This window comes from Mesoplodon densirostris, chromosome 6, assembly GCF_025265405.1.
Source record: "Mesoplodon densirostris isolate mMesDen1 chromosome 6, mMesDen1 primary haplotype, whole genome shotgun sequence".
NCBI lineage: Eukaryota > Metazoa > Chordata > Mammalia > Artiodactyla > Ziphiidae > Mesoplodon > Mesoplodon densirostris.
The window spans coordinates 54,389,447-54,411,270 of NC_082666.1; positions in this window are offsets into that span (position 1 = coordinate 54,389,447).

Genomic DNA, 21,824 nt, shown 5'->3' on the forward strand with positions numbered 1-21,824 from the left:
CCCACTTGCCACAACTAGACAAAGCCCTTGAACAGAAACAAAGACCCAACACAGCCAAAAATAAATAAATAAATAAAATATTTAGCAGTACTCCACCAAATTTACACTTTTAAAGATTCAATAAACCTTACTAACTCCAGTTCCTGTTTTCCATGTCCACACTCATATTGAAGCACTTGGTTATATTAATTTGTATTTGTTTATCTCATTGCATATCTTCTGGTGTCTGTTTTTTGCTTGTTAGTAGTATCTCTCCCCTAAGTTAAGAATCACCCTCTGTTCTGTCTTGACTACAGAGGCTAGTATATGGCTCAGTATTTAGCCGTGTGTCACTTGGGCTCCCAGGAGGAAGCAGATTTCACACTCAAAGGGAATAATAAGGGATTATTCATGAAACTGTAGACAAGAGTAAAGGAAACCAGCAAGTCACAATTGCTATTACTCTTAGGTCTGAAAAAAAATGGAGAGGAAGAAGTTGCTGGAACCTGAATAGAGTAACTATAGCTACTGGAGCAGTGGTCTTTTGTAGGTAGATTCAAGCAACCTTATGGAATCAGGAAGAAAAAATACTTCAGTCTTATTTTCCTTTCACTCTCCAATCTGCTGATGGAGACTATCACAGGGAAAACCCATCAGGAGGGATGAGAGTAGTATATCACATAGATGCACTCCATAAATGTCAGCCTCCCAGGACACATAATGAGAGAGAAGAGTGAAGAGTGGATTTGGATGGGCCACAGAAATTATTAAACATAAGATGATAAATGTGCCCTGATCACTGAATAGTTACTCCAAGTACAACTCTAAGTGTACAGAGGAAATAAAATATAAAATAACAAGAATTATCAGTGTCCCACAAAAAAAATTAATAACTCTTATTAATAAGTCAGATGTGCAACAGGCTCTTTATGTTTGGAAACATGGCCATTCCACATGGAAGAAATAGGACATATATTTAGGATTTTTTGTGCTGTTTTATGACTAAAAATTAAATTCTTAAAAGAGGGTGGGGTGTCAGGGAAAGAAGAATGAGGGAAAGCAGCATTGCTTGATTTTTATTTCCTTACTTATCAACAGCTGGGAAAGATATTGTTGGTGCCATTCTTGAATCACCTACTGCTATCTTAAAAGTTACATTTAAAAAAAGTTCCATAAATGTTCTCTTTAACATTTTTCATTTCATAAAAATGTTTAATTTACCTCCTTAATCTAAGCATTTATATTACTCTCAGGAAAGAATATTGAAAATGGCATGAATTAGGTATTTGGTAGACATAAGTTGGTATTGTGGCTCTATCTTTATTAGTGGTAAGACCTATGGCAAAATATTTAACCTTTCTAAGCAAAAATTTCCTCACCTGAAAAGAAAAAAAAACAAAAATAGTAATGACTGTTCCTCAGGACCAGAGTAAATTTTAAGTAATGTGTGAAGAACTTCTCATCACTACATCTGGATCATCTCCGTTAATAGTAACCTTCCTCCAGTTTTTACTTGGGGGCAGAATCTCTTTGGATCCTAAAGAATGCATTATAGATTCCACTTGTCAAATAATTCTAGATCCATTTTACCTGTAAAAAAGGGACAGACAAATGATGTAGATGACTATGGGAATACTCTTACCTAAAATGTCTGCATTCAGTACTATATTACAATTACCTTTTTTTCTACACATAATCTGCGTTCACTCTCTAATTTTATTCAGCCTTGAAAAAAAAAGTAACATTTTGGACTTCACAAAACTCTTCAAATCATCTATAAAATATGCTAGAAATATATTATTTCCTTTAAGCTCTAACTGAATGGAGGTGGGAAGTAAAGAAAGAACATCTGATAATCTCTGAAAATGGTCAGTGGACTGGGTGAACAAGTCACGCATATGAATAGCACAGATGGTCATCACCAAAACCCAACAAGAGGCACAGGACTAGACTAAGGAGATGCCTTGATCCTTCAGAAGAACAAACACATTTGGACTGACAAAATTCACACACTTTCTAAAGCAACTGGTATTTTCTACATATTCTACTTCTAATAAACTTTGTACACGGCAACTCAAAGTTAAGGACTCATAACAAAAATTATAATTTTATCATAAATATTGGTTCATCAAGTACTCACATACTCAAATATACCTTAACAAAATACTTGGACAATTATTTATTGTGAGTCTCAAAAGCAAGATCATGTGGGACTTCCCTGGTGATGTGGTTGTTAAGAATCCGCCTGACAAGGCAGGGGACACAGGTTCGAGCCTTGGTCCCAGAAGATCCCACATGTCTCAGAGCAACTAAGCCCATGCGCCACAGCTACTGAGCCTGCGCTCTAGAGCCCGCGAGCCACAACTACTGAAGCCCACGCACCCAGAACCCATGCTCCACAACAAGAGAAGCCACCGCAATGAAAAGCCCGCACACCACAACGAAGAGTAGCCCCCACTCGCCACAACTAGAGAAAGCCTGTGGGCAGCAACGAAGACCCAACACAGCCAAAAATAAAAATTAATTAATTAATTAATTTAAAAAACTGTAAAGAAAGATCATGTGAAATGTCTTTTATTCTATTTATTGAGAAAACTATTTAAATAAATGTTTACATATACATTTATTTAATTTAAATTTTTGTTGTTATTTGTGCATGACTACTATTGAATTCAATTTTTTGTTATTCATTATTTGTGTTAAGTGCTACTGAAAATTATAAAAGTGGTATCTTTTCTTTTTGTCTATTGGATAAATTTAGTACTACTAGGTAATGACATAATCTGATACTGGAAAATACAAAAGCCAAGTAATATTTTGACATTTGGATGCTATTACTATCTAGGACTGGTTATACATGCTTAACTAATAAGATAGATAACATTCTGTGAAACATCTGTGTTTATCAGCCAGTTATACACCTAAAATTATTATGTTACATGAAGTGTTAAGCCTACTGCTGTTCAACCTACTGCTCAGTCTGGATAAAAAGTAACCTCTGGCGGGTTTCCTGGCCCTCGGGTGGAAGCAGATAAGTGCAATTTATGGGGACACTATCAGAGGAAGGACACTCTTGTGCTTTGGAACTAAAATATATAAATGAGACCCAAAAAAATCACAGCAGGAAAAATTAGTATGGAAAATTTCAAAGTAACCAAATGAAAGAGGTGGGAGGACGTTAAACTTCTGTCAACGAGTAAACCATCCCACCTAATTTCCTCAACTGAAATTAAATCTAAACCACCAGCTTCAATTTTAAATAATAATAGGTATCATTTATTGAAGAAAGAGCTTTACATACATTGTGTCATTCAATTTTCAACATAAGCCTATGAGGTATATATTATGGTTTCTATTTTATAAGTAAGAAAATTGAAAGTCAGAGACATTAACAATATGTCTAAAGTCATACACTTATCAGAAAACTAAAGATTAAACCTATGTTTTTCAGAAGACAAAGCTTGTGCTCATAGCCATGATCCTAGGTTGTCAATTACATCAAGTGCTTCTTAAGGTAGAAAACTCCTTAGGACAGAAACAAGCAAATAAACCATAACATCTTTGTACTATTGATAGATTCCAAAAGATTACAGCGGTGATAAAAAAAGGTTATGAGAGCTAGGTATATTGTTATCTCATGTTTATTTACGGCAATCTCTGTATTACTCTCGTCTTAGTGTAACAAAACCACCAAATTAGAAAATAGATCAACATTCAGTACATCAGAGCACTTCCAAAATGGCAGTTATTTAGGACCTCTGAAAATCTGCTTCTCTATAAAAGCAATGAGGAAGAACACTGGCAAAAATCATCAAAACCAACTCTTCCAGAACTGCGAAATTAACTAAAGATGTGCAACAATCCATTAAGTGTTTATTCAAGAAAAACAGATGAAAATAGATAAGAAAAGCAAATTTAGTAGCATTTTAATTTGCCCTAATCCTCTTCCCAACCTTGCAACAGCCTTGAAAACCAACAGCTTCACAGCAATGGTAGCTGTGAAACCCTTGAGCCCGGAGAGGGCAGAATGGGTTTGGAACTCCCCCACAAAAAGCCCTAAGCCCCCAGAATAGCACTATTTGACATAACAGTTCCCTAAAAAGCACCATTCTCAAGGTATGTCTTTATTTGACCTGATGCAGAGGGCACCCTATGAAAATTGACCTTTGTCATTTGTCAGAAACAATAAACAATGTTTAATGTCAATTAATGTGGCGATTGTTTAATGCAGCAGCTGCCTGAAGTGGTATTTCAGTTAGGACTAACACGAGGACAATCAAAAAAACTTAAAAGGAAAAACTAGGTAATGAAGTATCCATAGGGGACTTTGAAAAGCTCTGACATGTTACTGGAATCTAGAAGGCCACATCACATTGAGGGTTGTGTGCATGCCCAGGAAGGCCTAAGAACATACTAATCTCTCACCTCTGACTGACCATGAGGCTCTGCACAAGCAGAAAGTTAAAGCTAAGGCAAAGTTATAAACTGCCCATTAGAGCACTCAAGATACGCCCCAACATGCACATACAGCCTCTCAGCAAAGGTTGGGAGATTTATCCATACAAAGCATTTAAGGAAATCTCTGTCCAATCATGAGCTGACCACTAGGCTAACCAAGTGGAGACATCAGTAGTCAGACACAACAAAGAACACAGACTTTATATAATTATTCCAGGAAAGTCACAAACAAACAAATGTCAACAAATAGCAACAACAAACCCTGAAGGTGGTGGGAATCTAATATCCAAAATTATCACACTGTATTATTTAAAGTGTTCACTTTTCAACAAAAAAGTATAAGACACTCAAAGAACCAGCAACTATGGCCAATACACAGTGGGGAAAAGCAATCCATAAAAACAGTTCCTGGGAAACATAGATTATGGACTTACTAAACACAGACTTCAAATCAGCTAATATAACTACATTAGAAGGATTGTTAAAAACCATATCCAAAGAATCAAAGAAAATTATTAGAAAAATGCCGCTACCTCATACCATATACAAAAATTAACCCAATATATACTATAAACCTAAATTTAAGAACCAAAATTATAAAACTCTTAGAAGAAAACATAGGTGAAAATCTTTGTGACATTGGATCAAGCAACGGTTTCTTAGATAAGATATGAAAGGCACAAGCAACCAAAAAATATATATACACATATAGATAGATAAGTAGATGTCATGAATATTAAAAATGTTTATGCTCAAAAGAACACCTCAAGAAAATGAAAAGACAACCCACAGAACAGAAAAATATATTTGTAAATCATATATATAACAAGAGATTTGTATCTAGAATACATAAAAGAACACTTACAAGTCAATAACAAAAAGATAAATTCCCAATTTAAAAATGGGCAAGATTCTAAATAGACATTTCTTCAAAGATATATAAATGGCCAACAGGCACATGAAAAAATACTTAATAAAATTAGTTATCAGATAAGCACAAATTAAAAACACAGTGAGGTACTGCTTCATGCCCACTAGGATGGCTATAATCAAAAAAGATGTACAATAACAAGTGTTGGCAAGTTTATGGAGAAACTGGAAGCCTACAGATACCTAGTGGGAATGCAAAATGGTGTAGCCACTTTGTAAAACAGTTTGGCAGTTCCTCAAAAATTAAATACAGAGTTGCCATATGAACCAACAATTCCTCTCCTAGGTATATTCCCAAGAGAACTGAAAACATATGTCCACACAAAAACTTGTATACGAATATTTATAGCAGTATTCATAATAGTCAAAAGGTTAAAATAGTCCAAATGTCTATCAACTGCTGAATGGATAAACTAATGCAGTATATCCACGTAACAGAATATTATTCAGCCATAAAAAGGAATGAAGTACTGACATATGGTACAACGTGAATGAACCTTGAGCACCTTGTCCTGAACATAAGAAGCCAAACATAAAATACGACATATTGTATGATTCCTTCTATATGAAATTTCCAAAACAGATGAATGCATCAAGGCAGAAAGTAAATCAGTTGTTGCCAGAGGCTGAGGGGAGGGACGAATGGAAAGAGATTGCCAATACATGGGATATTTTTTTGTTGTTGTAGTAATAAAATGTGAAAACTCTTCCAGGATTAGATAGTGATGATGGCTGCACAACTTTTGAGTATACTAAAAACTACTGAATTGTACAGCTTAAATGGGTGAATTGTATGCTATGTGAATATCTCCCAAAAAATCTGCTATTTTTAAAAGAATAAAATGTATTCATGTTGCTGTGGCCTTAGACCTTGGCAGAAGACAAATTGGGGCCCCAGGGTCCGAGCCAGAAGCTGTCATCCCTCCCGCGCCCCTGCACCCCGCCACTTCAGACTCTTGGAAGGCTATAGTTTGGGGGCCCACCCACGTGCAGTTCACTCCCAGGCACGGCATTTGGCCAGAGCACCTTTCCCCTACCTGTTCGGACTTCCAGGATGAGGCGCCTCTGCTCTGTGACTCTGACTAGAGTGGGCTGAGGAGCCCCCAGAACATTAGGGATTGCATGACAGGTGGTATGAGCCAAACGGCTAACGGACCAGTCTGAAGGGAAGAACCGTCTGCCCTGGAGCGCCTCTCACCGCAATGCTCCTCTGACGTGCCGCGAGATCCCGCGAGACAGGGTTTCCTCTCAGAACAGGGTTTCCTCTCATCTCCCGAGATCTGAGATTCCTGTCAGAATAGGGTTTCCTCTCATCTCCCGAGATCGCGCGAGATAGGGTTTCCTCTCAGAAGCGTGGAGGCGCCGTGGCAAGGCGGGGCGTGGTTCTGCCATTCTCTGAGCAGCCCCTGGCGCTCAGCGCCTCCCAGGTCAACCTACACCTCTGTTAGGACCCTCACTTACTGCCTCACACACACCCGAAATCACATGCCTCACCCCGCAGGCTCCAACTGTGCCATGTTTGCCTTCCTGGGAAACTGCACACTCCACCCACTAGAACTTGGCTTTGGTCCCAGCCCTGGCCTCATCTCTCGTCCCTCCAGCATCCTACATGGGATTCAAAGAAGAGAATATCTCCCGACGGAGGGACTTGGGCGAAGGAGCCAGCTCCCCCATCACCGGGTGCTGTTAGATGGATTGTGTCGCAAAGAGAGAGCAATGCCCTGAGGCGGCTCTTCAAGGCAAGTGCTCTAGGACAGAGATGGACAGTCTCCTGTGATGAATTTTAGACGCTTCGCAGCTGCCAGGGGAAACAACTAGCCCTGAGGATATTCGTGAATGTCTGGGACTTTTTTGTATTTTTGTGTGAGAGAGTGAGTGTGTGTGCATACCTGGGGCCCATACGGGATTGGCCGTACTTTCCCCACCTCACACCCTTTTATTCTTTATTTACTCCCCTTGCAGCGTGAAGTGCACTAATTTGAGCGTCTTGCTTTTTATCCAAAAGAGTGTCCAGATAAGCCGAAGGTGCTTAGGACTGTAGGCTGTGTACTCCTTAGTATATACACCTTGGATTCAGGGAGTAAAGGCCGTTTATTCCCTTGGGCTCAACTTGTGCTGAAAAGGCCATTTCATTCAATGGTATAGCCGCCCAGGTCTAGTAGTGAGACTTTCCTCTGCCATAGTTCAGGGCATCAGGCTGTTGTTTTGGAAGGTTGGTGTGTGTCAGTGAAATGTAGACACCCTGTAGGCTGTAGATGTAACGAGCCTTTCTCTAGGGTGTGAGGGTGGGGAGAGTATGACCAATCCCATATAGGCCCCAGGTCTGCATGTGTTTAGGCAATCATAGAGCTTGGGTGCCCCTCTTTCAACTATTGGAGGCGCTAGGCAGGTGAGGGTGACACCGTCTGTGGTTTGCATGGATGTAGAGGCAAGTGGTCTTTGGAAGGCACCGTACCCAGGTCTGCCGGAAGAGAAGAAAGATATGGCACAAGCTGACAGCATTGGGTATTATCAGGCGGGCCCCTGTTCAGGTCCTCTGCCTGCCTGCCACCTAATTTTCTAAATTCAGAATAAAATGGCACGTTCAAGTTGCTGCGGCCTTAGACCTTGGTAGACGTCAGATTGGGTTCCCAGGTTTCCATACTAGAAGCCTGGGTGGCTGCCCAGGGTCCTTCAGGGTCTTGGAAGGCTATAGATTTGTGACCTGAGCATGTGCAGTTCACTCCCCAGTTCTGGCTTAGGGAGATCCCTCTCATGTACAGCATTTGGGCCAGAGGTAGAGAGAGAGAGAGAGAGAGAGTGAGTGAGTGTGTGTGTGTGTGTGTGTGTATTGTGTAGTGTGTGTATGAATATTGGAGAAAACCTAGTAGAGCTAAGAAACCACAAACTCAGGAGGAGGCAAAAATCACAAAAGAGAGTACCCCACCACAATAGTGAGTTTTTCCTTAGAAACACAAAACAACTTCCTGATCATAAACAGTGAGTGCAGGGAGAAAAAGTGGGCCTTAGAAAGGAGGCTGATTCATTCATTACTTAATTCTACTCCAGGGAGAAAACAGAATGAGTCCTAACACAAGTGAAATGAGACATTGGCCCAGGTAACTTACACCATCACAAGGGACAAAGAGTCTCCTCATAAAAAAAAAAAAAAAATCCATCTAACAAAAATGCCACCCAGTCATCAGACTCAATTCCTACTTCACAAAGCCATAAAAGCTCTAATAGAAACCTGCAATCACTGTTCTTAGACTAAAGACCCTCAGTCAGAGACTATCAGGATAGCTACTAAGATTATGGTAGGCACTAATCTATAAATACAAATGGGCAATCAAAAATTACCAATTATTAAAATGGACAAACAATGTAAAAGAAAGAAAAATAAGAGAGGAATAGAACTCAGATACAGAACTAATCACCAGGAATCAGAATTAACACAGAAAAAAGTAGAAATTTTTAAATGTTTAAAATAATTCTCAGAAAGTTTTGAGAATATTGCCTCTGTACTTAAAAATTAAAAGAAAATAAATGATAAGCTAAAATAAAAGAGAATAATTGAATCTTTCAAAACATATTTGCTAAAACTAAAATTTAATAAAATGGCTGAATAACAGTAGATTTAGGTGAAAATTAGTTACTAAACTGAGAGATTCAAATATGGGATTATCCCATAATTTAAGGCAAATGGAAAAAGAAATCATAAGAAATAATGATTTTTAAAATGTAAGCTAGGGCTTCCCTGGTGGCGCAGTGGTTGGGAGTCCATCTGCCAATGTGGGGGACACAGGTTTGGGCCCCGGTCCGGGAGGATCCCACATGCCATGGAGCAACTGGGCCTGTGCTCCACAGCTATTGAGCCTGCACTCCAGGGCCCATGTGCCACAACTGCTGAGGCCCCCGTGCCTGGAGCCCATGCTCCGCAGCAGGAGAGGCCACTGTGGTGAGAGGCCTGTGCACTGCAATGAGGAGTGGCCCCCACTTGCCACAACTAGAGAAAGCCCATGTGTAGCAACGAAGACCCAACACAGCCAAAAATAAATAAAATAAAATAATAAAATGTAAGCTAGATCCAGAAATTCCAGAATCTATTAGAAGTTTGAACTGAATAGGAAAAAGACTAGAAGGAGAAAATAATTAAATTACTTATTTCCCTTAACTGAAAATTCAAATCTTTAGATTGATAGGCCCCTAAAAAGCTGAAAACGAGAAATGAAACCATACATAATGAAACTGGACAAGTATATTACATAGTCTGTCTAGTATATATGGTGGAGTTCTCAATAAATGTTTAAAAACTTATAAAAATGCAAACATTTTAATGAATGAGAAACAAACTAATGATAAGGAAATGCTAACAAAAAGAAAGCAAAAGTGGTAACATAAATATTGGAAAAATAACGCTGAAGGGAAAAAAATCATTAAATATGACATGACAAAATATTTTATACAGTTAAAAGACACAATACATTAAGATGTTACAAGAGTAATGAATATTAATGTACTTGATTATACATATTTAAAATATGAAAATCAAAAGCTATTAGAAATAGGAGAAGGTAGTTTCTGTTTCAGGGAATATGGGGCAATAGATATTTGAAGGACCTTCCACTACAAAACATTTAGATCCAGGGTAAAACTTTTTACTGTATTAATAATCTTTCAGGAAATTAAGGAAAACTCCAAGAGGAAAAGAAAAATAAAGCTATAACTGAAAGAGAAGCAGTAAGTTCTAGGAAAATGTGAAAGGTAAGGGTGCCTGAAGGATAAATGATGTACCAGGACTGCACCAGGCCTTGGTTCCCAAGTGAACCAAGACGACCACATTCTTGGTTTAAAGTCACTAGTATCCTCTAGTCTCTAGAAGAAACATTAGTAAATATATCCTAGGGGGAAAACATCATCAATTTAGTCCTTAAGATTTCCATAAATTCAGATCAAACCTAGATGAGCCTAGAGTCAAGAAAATGTAAACACTGAAGGAAATAAGTTTCTATGAATGAATCTCAGCATCAGTAATAAACACAAATTTGAAAACCCAAGAACTTTAGGTATAAAAATATCAGATATACAATGTAAAAGAACTTGTATAAGATAGTTGAAGAAATTTTTTTTAATGGAACTACCAAACTGAGCAAGCAACAAGAGACTATCTAGAGTGACCAGCAGATTTTTTTAAATAAGCAAATAAAATTTTGGAAATATAAAATAAAATTGTTGAAATATATATATATTAAAGCAGCATTTTAGACACTGATGAACATAATTAATGACAACACAGAAAGTAAAGAGAATAGAAAAATATGAAAGAGAAATCAAGAGACCTAGGGGATAAAACAAGAAGGTACAACATGCATCAAATCAAGTTCCCAGGAGAGAATGAAGAAAGTAGAGGACAGGCACTACTGAAGAAACAATGACAGAGTTTTCTAGAACTGATGAGAGATATGAATCCACGAAGACAAACACAATGCATTCCAAATAGGATAAGAAGAAATTCACACCTTGAAAGGTGTAATGCATCTGTAGTATACAAAAGACAAAGAAAAAGAAACTGATTAACATGTAGATAAATCTAACTAAAATAGTCTGTATTAAATAATAATAATGTCTAATTTTGAAGGTTAAACAAAGACACAGTTCTGAATTTTCTAGTGTTATTCAGGAATTCAAGTGTACTTTAAATGTAGAGGAAGGGTGTTAATATATGAACATTAGATTTTTGCTTAAATGTACATGGTGACAATACCAGGGATAAAGATTAAAAGAAAAGAAATTGAAAATACAATTTCAAGCCCCTAGAGAAAAAATGAAATAAGAAAACAGAACTGGGCTTCCCTGGTGGCGCAGTGGTTGAGAGTCCGCCTGCCGATGCAGGGGACACGGGTTCATGCCCTGGTCTGGGAAGATCCCACATGCCATGGAGTGGCTGGGCCCGTGAGCCATGGCCACTGAGCCTGCACGTCCGGAGCCTGTGCTCTGCAACAGGAGAGGCCACAACAGTGAGAGGCCCGCATACCGCAAAAAAAAAAAAAAAAAAAAAAAGGAAAAAAATAATTTAGTAGCTTAAAACAACACAGATTTATTATCTTACAATTCTATAGGTCAGAACTCTAACACAGATCTCAACTGGCTAAAATCCAGGTGATGGCAGGCTGCCTTCCTTTCTGGAGGCTCTAGGGAAGCACGTTTTCTCTTTATTCAGGGTGTTTGCAGAATTTGGTTCCTTGTGGTTATCAGACTGACGTCCTGGTTTTTTTGATGGCTATAAACTGAGGGCAGTTCCCAGCTTCTAGAAGCTACCATGTTTCCTGGCTCACGGTTACCTACTTCCATCTTTAAAATCAGTAACTGTTGGTCAAGTCCTCATACTGCATTTCTCTGACCCTCTCTTCTGCCTCCCTCTTCCACTTTATAAGCTTGGGTAGACCAGAGGGCAGACAGCAGAAGCAAAAAAAACTACAATCCGGGGCTTCCCTGGTGGCGCAGTGGTTGAGAGTCTGCCTGCCGATTCAGGGGACACTGGTTCGTGCCCCGGTCCGGGAAGATCCCACATGCCGAGGAGCGGCTGGGCCCGTGAGCCATGGCCGCTGAGCCTGCACGTCCAGAGCCTGTGCTCAACAACGGCCATAACAGTGAGAGGCCTGCGTACCGCAAAAAAAAAAAAAACTACAATCCTACAGCCTGTGGAACAAAAACCACATTCACAGAAAGACAGACAAGATGAAAAGGCAGAGGGCTATGTACCAGATGAAGGAAAAAGATAAAACCCCAGAAAAACAACTAAATGAAGTAGAGATAGGCAACCTTCCAGAAAAAGAATTCAGAATAATGGTAGTGAAGATGATCCAGGACCTCGGAAAAAGCATGGAAGCAAAGATTGAGAAGATGCAAGAAATGTTTAACAAAGAGCTAGAAGAATTAAAGAACAAACAAACAGAGATGAACAATACAATAACTGAAATGAAAAATATACTAGAAGGAATCAATAGCAGAATAACTGAGGCAGAAGAATGGATAAGTGACCTAAAAGCTTGGGCAATTATATTGGGACTCACCTGGATAGGAAAATGAGGATAATCTCCCCCATCTCAAGCTCATAACTTCAATCATGTTTGCAAGGTACAATTTGTCAAATTCTGAGAACCAGGATGTGGGCATCTTTGGGGGCCATTATTCTGCCTACCACAGTCAGATAGGAACACACATACAAAAAGATTGACAACGTCTAATGATGGTGAGGATGAAGGAAAACAGTATTTGTGTGCGTGTGTATATATATATTATATATAATAATATATATATTAGTGTGTGTATATATATTATGTATATAATTATATATATATATATATATATATATATATATATATATATAATAAAACATTTTAAAGCCCAATTGGATGATATGGATCTAATTTCAAATGTAAGTTTTGGCTTGTGAGCCCAATTCTAGGATGTTCTCCCAAAGAAATACTGGCACATATGCACAGAGATACTGGATGTTTTTGTAGCACTCTTTGCAAGAGCAAAAATTCTAAAGAATCTAAATTTCCACCCATATGGTAATGATTAAATAAATTATGATACATCTATAAAACTTAATGCAATGCAACTTTTAGGAGAACGAGGCAGAAGTTTCTGAATGTACTGACGTGGGAAAAAAGTAGAAATATGCATCAAAAGACAAATTGTTCCAGACTTCCCTGGTGGTCCAGAGGTTAAGACTCCATGCTTCCATTGCAGGGGGCATGGGTTTGATCCCTAGTCAGGGGAACTAAGATCCTACAGGCCGCATAGCATGGTCCCCCCAAAAACTTGTTCAGTACGTGTAATGAAAAACAGCTAAAATAAAGTCTGTCTCTTTGAAATTTAAAAATACTCTCCTAAATTACTTACATTAAAGAGGAAATTGAAAATGATATTAGAGATTATTAAATTACTGACAAGGGCTTCCCTGGTGGCGCAGTGGTTGAGAGTCCGCCTGCTGATGCAGGGGATACGGGTTCGTGCCCCGGTCTGGGAAGATCCCACATGCCGCGGAGAGGCTGGGCCCGTGAGCCATGGCCGCTGGGCCTGTGCGTCCGGAGCCTGTGCTCCGCAATGGGGGAGGCCACAACAGTGAGAGGCCCGCATACAGCAAAAAAAAAAAAAAAAAAAATTACTGACAAAATTTATGTGATGAGCAAAGAAACACAGCAAAAAAATCATAGCCTTAACTGCATGTATTAGCTGACAAGAAATAATTGAAAATAAATGAACTAAGCATTTAATACAAGAAGTCAAATTATAGTAACAAAACTAACTTACAATAAATAGTTGATATTTATGAAGATAATAGAAAAATTAATGAGTTAAAAATAGAAAAAAGCAGAAATAATTTTAAAACTAGTTCTTCAGAAACAAAAATTTTAGAAAATCCTTTTTAGAAAAAAGGTATCAATAAATAAAATTAGGAACAAGAAAAGGAACATTGTGAGATATTTTTTAAAGGCAATAACATAGAGATTGATTCCACAAGGTTTGGGGTAAGGGGAGTTAGATGAACGGACAATTATAGAAAGTTTCCCAGAAAGGCTTAAGCTACAAAATTTGAGTTTAAAAAGAGATAGGGGGCTTCCCTGGTGGCGCAGTGGTTGGGAGTCCGCCTGCCGATGCAGGGGACGCGGGTTCGTGCCCCAGTCCGGGAAGATCCCGCGTGCCGTGGAGCAGCTGGACCCGTGAGCCATGGCTGCTGGGCCTGCGCGTCCGGAGCCTGTGCTCCACGGCGGGAGAGGCCACAGCAGTGAGAGGCTCGCGTATCGCAAAAAAAAAAAAAAAAAAAAAAAAGAGATAGGAAACCCAAATTAAACAATACTGAAAAAAATGTACTGAAAGTATAATCAGTATCTACCCTTCCCCCAAAATGCACAAGGCACAGTTTTATTGGTCTGTTCTCCCACATTTAGAAAGAACAGATAACTCCTACATTATTTAAACTTATTCAGAGAATAGGAATAAAGATGAAAAGCTATCAAACATTGTATCAAAATTATTATTTACAAAGAAACAATAGATTTCTATTTAAATAGACTAGAATAGATTCCTCTTACTCGTGAATAGAGATTTTAATAATGATAAATAAATATTGGCAATCAGGCCCAGGATTGTATCATGTTAGGGCTTATTACAAAAAAGAAAAGTACTTCATTAAAATGTCTATTCATGTAATTCAAATCAATAACAGATTGGCTTAAAAAATATGACTGTCTTGAAGTAATAAAACATTTTATGTAATTTTCCCAGCTGGTGGATGCAATCTGATGCATCATCTATACCCACAACGTTCAGGATGAATTCCACAATGTCAGTCCGCATAGGCTAAGGAATACACATTTGGGAGGAAAGGGGAAACAGGTATGCCAGTAGATAGCAAAGGGAGAGATGGCATAATCCTTCCAACATGTCACAGGGAGGCCAACCACCCCAGGGCACAGCTAGACCAGAGTATATGTAGGCTATTCCAGTGCAGGCACCTTAACCCCCACCCCTGCACCCACCTCCATATCCTCTTTCTTCCTTATAATTCAAGCATGAAAGTCAAGGGTTGGGGTAGGGAGAACACACAGACTGCTTAGTATCAGGCTCTCTGGATCTGAGGTGAAAGCAGTTAATAGGAATTACCTGGGAAGGTCAGCCATCTGTCTTACTGGAGACCTTGAGGCAGTAGAATGCTGCAGTCCCCTTGCAAAGGGACAGTGGTGAGGGGATGAAAGCTGAGTTCTCTCCTCCTGAAGTAGGGGAGGCATTCTTGCCTCAGCTACCCTGATGTCTGAGCAAGCCCACCTGAACAACAAGGTCTCCTTCGCACAATTCTGCTTGTTGCCTCACAAAAATTCAATTACAATGCATGACTTTTCATAATAAAGATCAAAGGCATTCCCTATTGAAAGCAGGAATAAGACAAGGAGGTTCTTCCTTTTAACATTTCTGGACACCTTCCTAATCCAGTAGCAGCAAAAGAAAGATAATATTTTTAAAAGATAGGGTTGTCAATACTTGGAGATATGATTGACTACCTAGAAAAGAGAGGTTTCTGAAATAGTGATCATTTTATTTCTTAACCTAACTGATGGTTATGTGATATGTCTGCTTTGTAAAAGTCATCAAGCTTTTTATTTACAATCTGTGTACTTTTTGTATGTACCCTATCCTTCAGTTTTGCTTCAAAGATGAAGCATAAAAATCAAGAAATAACCATGCATATATATGGATATTTAGTATTAGATAAAATTAACATTTCAAATCAATGGTAGAAAATTGACATCTCAGTAAATAATGTTGAGACAGCCATCTACTAAGGGAAATTTTGATTTAGATCACCTACAGTTAAATAAAGTTATAGATGGATGAATGATCTGAACATTAAAATCTATAAAACTACTAGAAGAAACTCTAGGGAAATATTTTTATAATTTTTGAAGAAGTTCTATATTGACAAGTTACAAAGTCTAAGAAAAAACTGGTAGATTTAGCTACAAGGTACCAGAAGCAAAGAAAAGTGACAATGAAAAATGTTTACAACATTTATAGGAGAAAAATTAATAACATCAGAATTTTTTAAAGTGCATAAAAATCAATAAGAGAAAGACAATTCAATTTTTTTTAAAGAGCAATGATATGAACTAGAAATTTACAGAAAAAGCAATACAAATGACCAACACATATAAGTAAATATGTTCAGTCTCATATATTGAATGAAAAAATTGAAACTGGTAATATAATATCGTGTCTTGCATAACAGATTGATCCAAATGAAAAATTTGGCAATATACAATGTTGTTAAGATATGGGGAAACACGAGTTATTAAGAGGTATACAAATTTATAGAAATTTTAGAAAGCAATTCAGCAGTATGTATCAAATTTTAAATAGGCATACTCTTTGAGACAACATTCACATTTAATACTATTCTACAAAAATACTAGTACAAATGAACAAAAGAACAAAATATTTATTGTTTGTAATAATAAAATATTAAATATATTCATCCCACTAGTAATAATTAAATCATATATATTTGAGTTATTAAAAAATAAGGGAGCCAATACATACAAACAGGGTAAGATGAAGAGAGAAAGAAGGTCAAATAAAATATAGAGTATAGTCCCATCAATGATGAAAAAAAATCTACACACGTTGCTGGGATTTTGAGCAGAGCCTATCAACACCAACTCTTCCCTACTTAGAGAACATTAGAAATTGAGAGATAAGATCAAAGAGATGTAGATAGAGAAAAAAAGTATCATCTTTATGCTGCAACTATAACTGACAAGATATCAAATGGAGTTTCTACTTTAATAGAGTAGTCATGTGGGAAAGAAACTGATAATAAGTAGGTGAAAAATAAACAAGATTCTCTCTGATGCTGATGAGTGCTTTGAGAAAAAAACATAACAAGAGAAAGCTTAAGGGCTGGGATTGGGACAGGAGGAACTACTTTAGGTTGGGTGGTATAAGAAGGTCTCCTGCAGAGTTCAAAATGCAAGGACTTCCTCTTACAAGATCTGGGAGAAAAATGCAAAGGACCTAAAGCACAACAGAGCTTGTTGGGTTAAAGGAAAAAAACTAAGACAGTATAACTAAAACAAAGTGAATAAGATGTTGATAGTCAAGAGATAAAGTTTTTTAAAGTAGACAGGAAACACACCCTATAGGGCATTTAGGTGTAGGTACGAGTTTGTTTTTTATTATAAGTACAATGGCAGGGTTTTGAATTCAGGCTTGATATAATCAGATTTAACATTCCAAAAGGACCATTTCACTGCTGGATGCAAAGTATAAGGACCACTTCACTGCTGGCAAGAAGAAAGTCCGAAGGACCAAGGGCAGAAAAGCCCCATTGAGTGACTTCTATACTGTGGAGGCTAGAGTTGATAGAGGTTGCTCTACAAACTGTGGAAATAAATGAAAAGAACCAACTGAGAAAAGCAAAGGCTATTTATTCAGAGCTTGCCATAGCAAGGGAGCGTGCCACCATCACTTTCATTTTGGCAGATTCAGAGGCAGGCAGAGGAATGGGAAAAGCTTTGTATCAGGAAAAGGGAAGCCTTCGGGAATGCCCTGACTGGAGGCTGTTGGCCTGGGGAAGCTGTAGGTGGGTTAATGAGAAGCAAGTTATCCTGTGTGATTGGTGCATATTTGACTTTCTCTGGTTAGTCTTAAATTAAAAGCAGGAAGAAAAATTAGGGAAGGTGTCAGTTGTTAATGAAGTCCCAGCCATCTGGGGCTGATTGTCACAGAAGTAATTTTTTATTTTCTTGGATTGTTTCTAGAGATAGAACTCTGGGCAGCAGGCTGGCTTACAGGGCTGTTTATTGTAGATAAGGGGTTAGTTTCTTGGGCAGGTTGCTTCAGGTTATGGGTCAAAGTTCTATTATTTGGTCTAGCCATTGGCTGGTTTTATATTGTCTCTTTAGTGGTAGTAGTTGAAGAGGGAAGTGACTGGATTCATGACATTATCTGGCTGTGGACCTGTCAAGACTTGTTAATATATTGGAAGTAGGAAGGTTAGGAAAAAAGAAGACTCTGGAATCACTGCTAGTCTATAGCCCTAACAATCAGGTGTGATAGGTAATTACTCTCAGAATCAAAGAGGTGAAATGTAGCTTGGGCCACAAAGCAGAGCACTTATATTCAGAGCAGGGGTCAGAAAAGTTTTCTGTGAAAGGCCAGATAGTAAATTTTCAGCTCTGTGGCCATATGGTCTCTGTCTCTTTTGCAGCCATATGGTCTCCTCAACTCTGCTGTTGCAGGATGAAACAGCCATAGACAAAATATAAATGCAGGTGGCTGTGTTCCAATAAAAATTTATATATGAGCAATAAAATTTGAATTTCATATAATGTTCTTTTGGTTTTTCAACCACTTAAAACATGAAAACCATTCTTAACTCACATGCTTACAAAAGTAGACAACAGATAGGATTGGATCCGAGGGCCATAGTTTGCTGACCCCTGATCTAGAGTCAAGGATTGTTAGGTGCATATAGTAAACATCGTGTAATGACTTAATACAAATTATTTTATAGTTCTCACAACTCTATGATGTCAGAACTCATACCATTTTAATAATTAGGTAACTGAGTCTAAGAGATAAGTAACTTTTGCAAGGTCACTTGCCTCATAAGTGGCAATAACATTTGTTACTGAACTAACAACATTTGACTTGGACTCAGTGTAAAACCTTTCCTGCCGTTTTCCAAGCAGGTAACTTCAACTCACTTGGCCTTTCTCAGCTTTAGTTTCCACAGTATTAAGAATGATAGTAATATATATTTATCTTTCTATGGTTGTTGTGAAACTCAAATAAAATAATCCACTTTGTAATGCATTTTATAAATTGAAAGGTTATATCTCTCCTCCTTCCCCAACGTAGCCACATGGTTTGCTCCTTCATGTCTTGCAGGTTGCTTAAATTTTACTACATCAAAGAGCTTTCTCCTGACCATCCTATTTAAGCTAGCACCCCCTATATTATGAGGCTTTTTCTTCTAAGCACTTTTCACACTCTGATACATTGTACCTTTATCTGATTATTTATTGTCTGTCTTCCCACACAAGAACACCATTAGAAGCAATAAGAGAAAAGTGACTGTTTAAGCTCCTGCTATATTCCCCATGCCTGGAACAGTGCCTGACAGAAATAGATTCTTTTTTTTTTTTTTTTTTGCGGTACATGGGCCTCTCACTGCTGTGGCCTCTCCCGTTGCGGAGCACAGGCTCCGGACGTGCAGGCTCAGTGGCCATGGCTCACGGGCCCAGCCGCTCCACGGCATGTGGGATCTTCCCGGACCGGGGCACGAACCCGTGTCCCCTGCATCGGCAGGCGGACTCTCAACCACTGCGCCACCAGGGAAGCCCCAGAAATAGATTCTTAATAAATAATTATTGGATTGATTAATATAGACACGTAAGGCATAACTTTGTTATAATTTTTTTCATTGAAGCAAAAACTCTAGTGGAAAATCTTTCTCACTGCACACATTCTTTTAAAAGAGGAGAGTAGACACAGCACTAAAGTAGCTATGAAAATAAGCATTATAAGTACTAGAACTCTCCTGCTTCCAAAAAAGAACTCCTCTACAGTCTACTTTATTTTTAAGGAGAAATTTGTTGACTTTACTTTGAAGAGTTAAAAGAACTCTTGGGTTTCAGGGAACTGTGTCAGATGAATTCATAATACAATTGTCCCCCCTCATTTGCTGTTTCGCTTTCCACAGTTTCAGTTACCTGCAGTACACCATGGTCCAAAAATATTAAATGGAAAATGCCAGAAATAAACAATTCATAAGCTTTAAATTTTGTGCCATTCTGAGTAGCATGGTAAAATATCACGCCATCCTGCTCCATTCCACCCAGGATGTGAATCATCCCTTTGTCCAGCAAATCATTTAGTAGCTCTCCTCATTATCAGATCAACTGTTGTGGTATCAGTGTTTGTATTCAGGTAACCCTTATTTTACTTAAAAATTGTCCCAAAGTGCAAGAGTAGTGTTGCTGACAATTCAGATATGCCAAAGAGAAGCCTTAAAGTACTTCCTTTAAGTGAAAAGGTAAAAGTTCTCCACTTAATAAGGAAAGAAAAAAATTGTATGCTGAGGTTGCTAACATCTATGGTAAGAACAGATCATCTATCCATGAATTGTGAAGGAGGGAAAAGAAATTCATGATAGTTTTGCTGTCACACCTCAAACTGCAAAAGGTGCCACAGTGCATAATAAATGGAAAAGGCATTAAATTTGTACCATAAGATATTTTGAGAGAGAGAGAAACCACATTCACATAACTTTTATTACAGTATATTATTATAATTGTTCTATTTCTTTATTAGTTATTGTTGTTAATCTCTTACTGTGCTTAGTTTATACGTTAAACTTTATCATAGGTATGTATGTATAGGAGAAAACAAAGTATATACAGGGTTTGATACTGTCCACAGCTTTAGACATCCACTGGGGGTCTTGGAATGTGACCCCTGATGATAATGGGGGACTACTGTTACATAGACATTCAGTAAATAAACAAGAAATTTTGTAGTATTAAATGAAAACTATTGGTTGGGTTGGAAGATATCTCTGGAGGTTAATTACCTCATACCTTGACATCTTGTCTGTTACTAGTTGCAGCTACATTCTTGTTTTAACTTTCTGATCCTAAACCCATCAAGTCATGCTACTTTGGTATAATTCTTAGACATGTCCAGTTTTTCAGGGGTTTTATTTATTTATTTTTATTTATTTATTTTTTTCTGCGGTACACGGGCCTCTCACTGTTGTGGCCTCTCCCATTGCAGAGCACAGGCTCCGGACACGCAGGCTCAGCAGCCATGGCTCACGGGCCCAGCCGCTCCGCGGCATGTGGGATCTTCCCGGACCGGGGCACGAACCCATGTCCCCTGCATCGGCAGGCGGACTCTCAACCACTGCGTCACCAGGGAAGCCCCATGGGTTTTTAAATTTTTATTCAATTAGCACTACGCCTCCAATGTCTCCTACTCAACTTCATATATTTGTGTATGTGTGTAATTTTCTAGATGTTCCCTGAAACTCTTTTTACCTATCTCCTATGACTTCCTGTTTGTTGATTTACATTTTATTGAAATTTGCTTTCATTATTTTGTTAGTTACTCTTTCATTTCTTGGAATTCAAAATTGCAACATTGAATTATTATATCCATAAATATTTTTGAAAATTTACATTTTAATGATGAAGACAGTCTCATTCACATCTTTTAAGATAAAGATTTCTTTAAAAATTCTAAAGATGCTTTCTCTTAGTTATTGATACTTTTCCTTTTCAGTCATAACCCAGAGATTCATGACATAATCATTTCTTTCTAATGTACCTGGAAGAATTTATTTATTATTATCTAAGTATAATGTATACTTAGATATCTGAGAACAGAACTTGATGTGTAAACTGATGTTGTCTAAAAGAGAAAATAAATAGTAGCAGATTTATCACTATCCTGTTTGAAAATTTTGAATGGGTAATGCCATATTTTGAAACATTGAGAAGCTGCATCCTGTGAAAGTATTAACCAAGTTAGAACATTACTTAAAACCTAATGCTCAAAGTTAAAAATGCATTCAAAGCTATAATGGCTGTAATAACTCTAAGGAAAAACCCTCCAATCGTGGGTATAATGAGCAACAGAGGTGTAAATATAGCTCAGATTAATAATTTTTATTTTCTAATATTCACTCCCTGAATATGTACATCATCCCAAGTCATACTTAGCTTTGTTTTAAAATGACAGCTACAAAATAAACAGATCCCAGTAGCTTCACAATGAAAGAAATTTAGCAGATATATTCATCTTAGTCCCACTTACAGTTATACTGGGGAGAATAATAATTTATTAACTTTATCAAAGTCTCGTGCCTATTATCAAGATGGGACAATAATGGCAAACAATGGATGCTT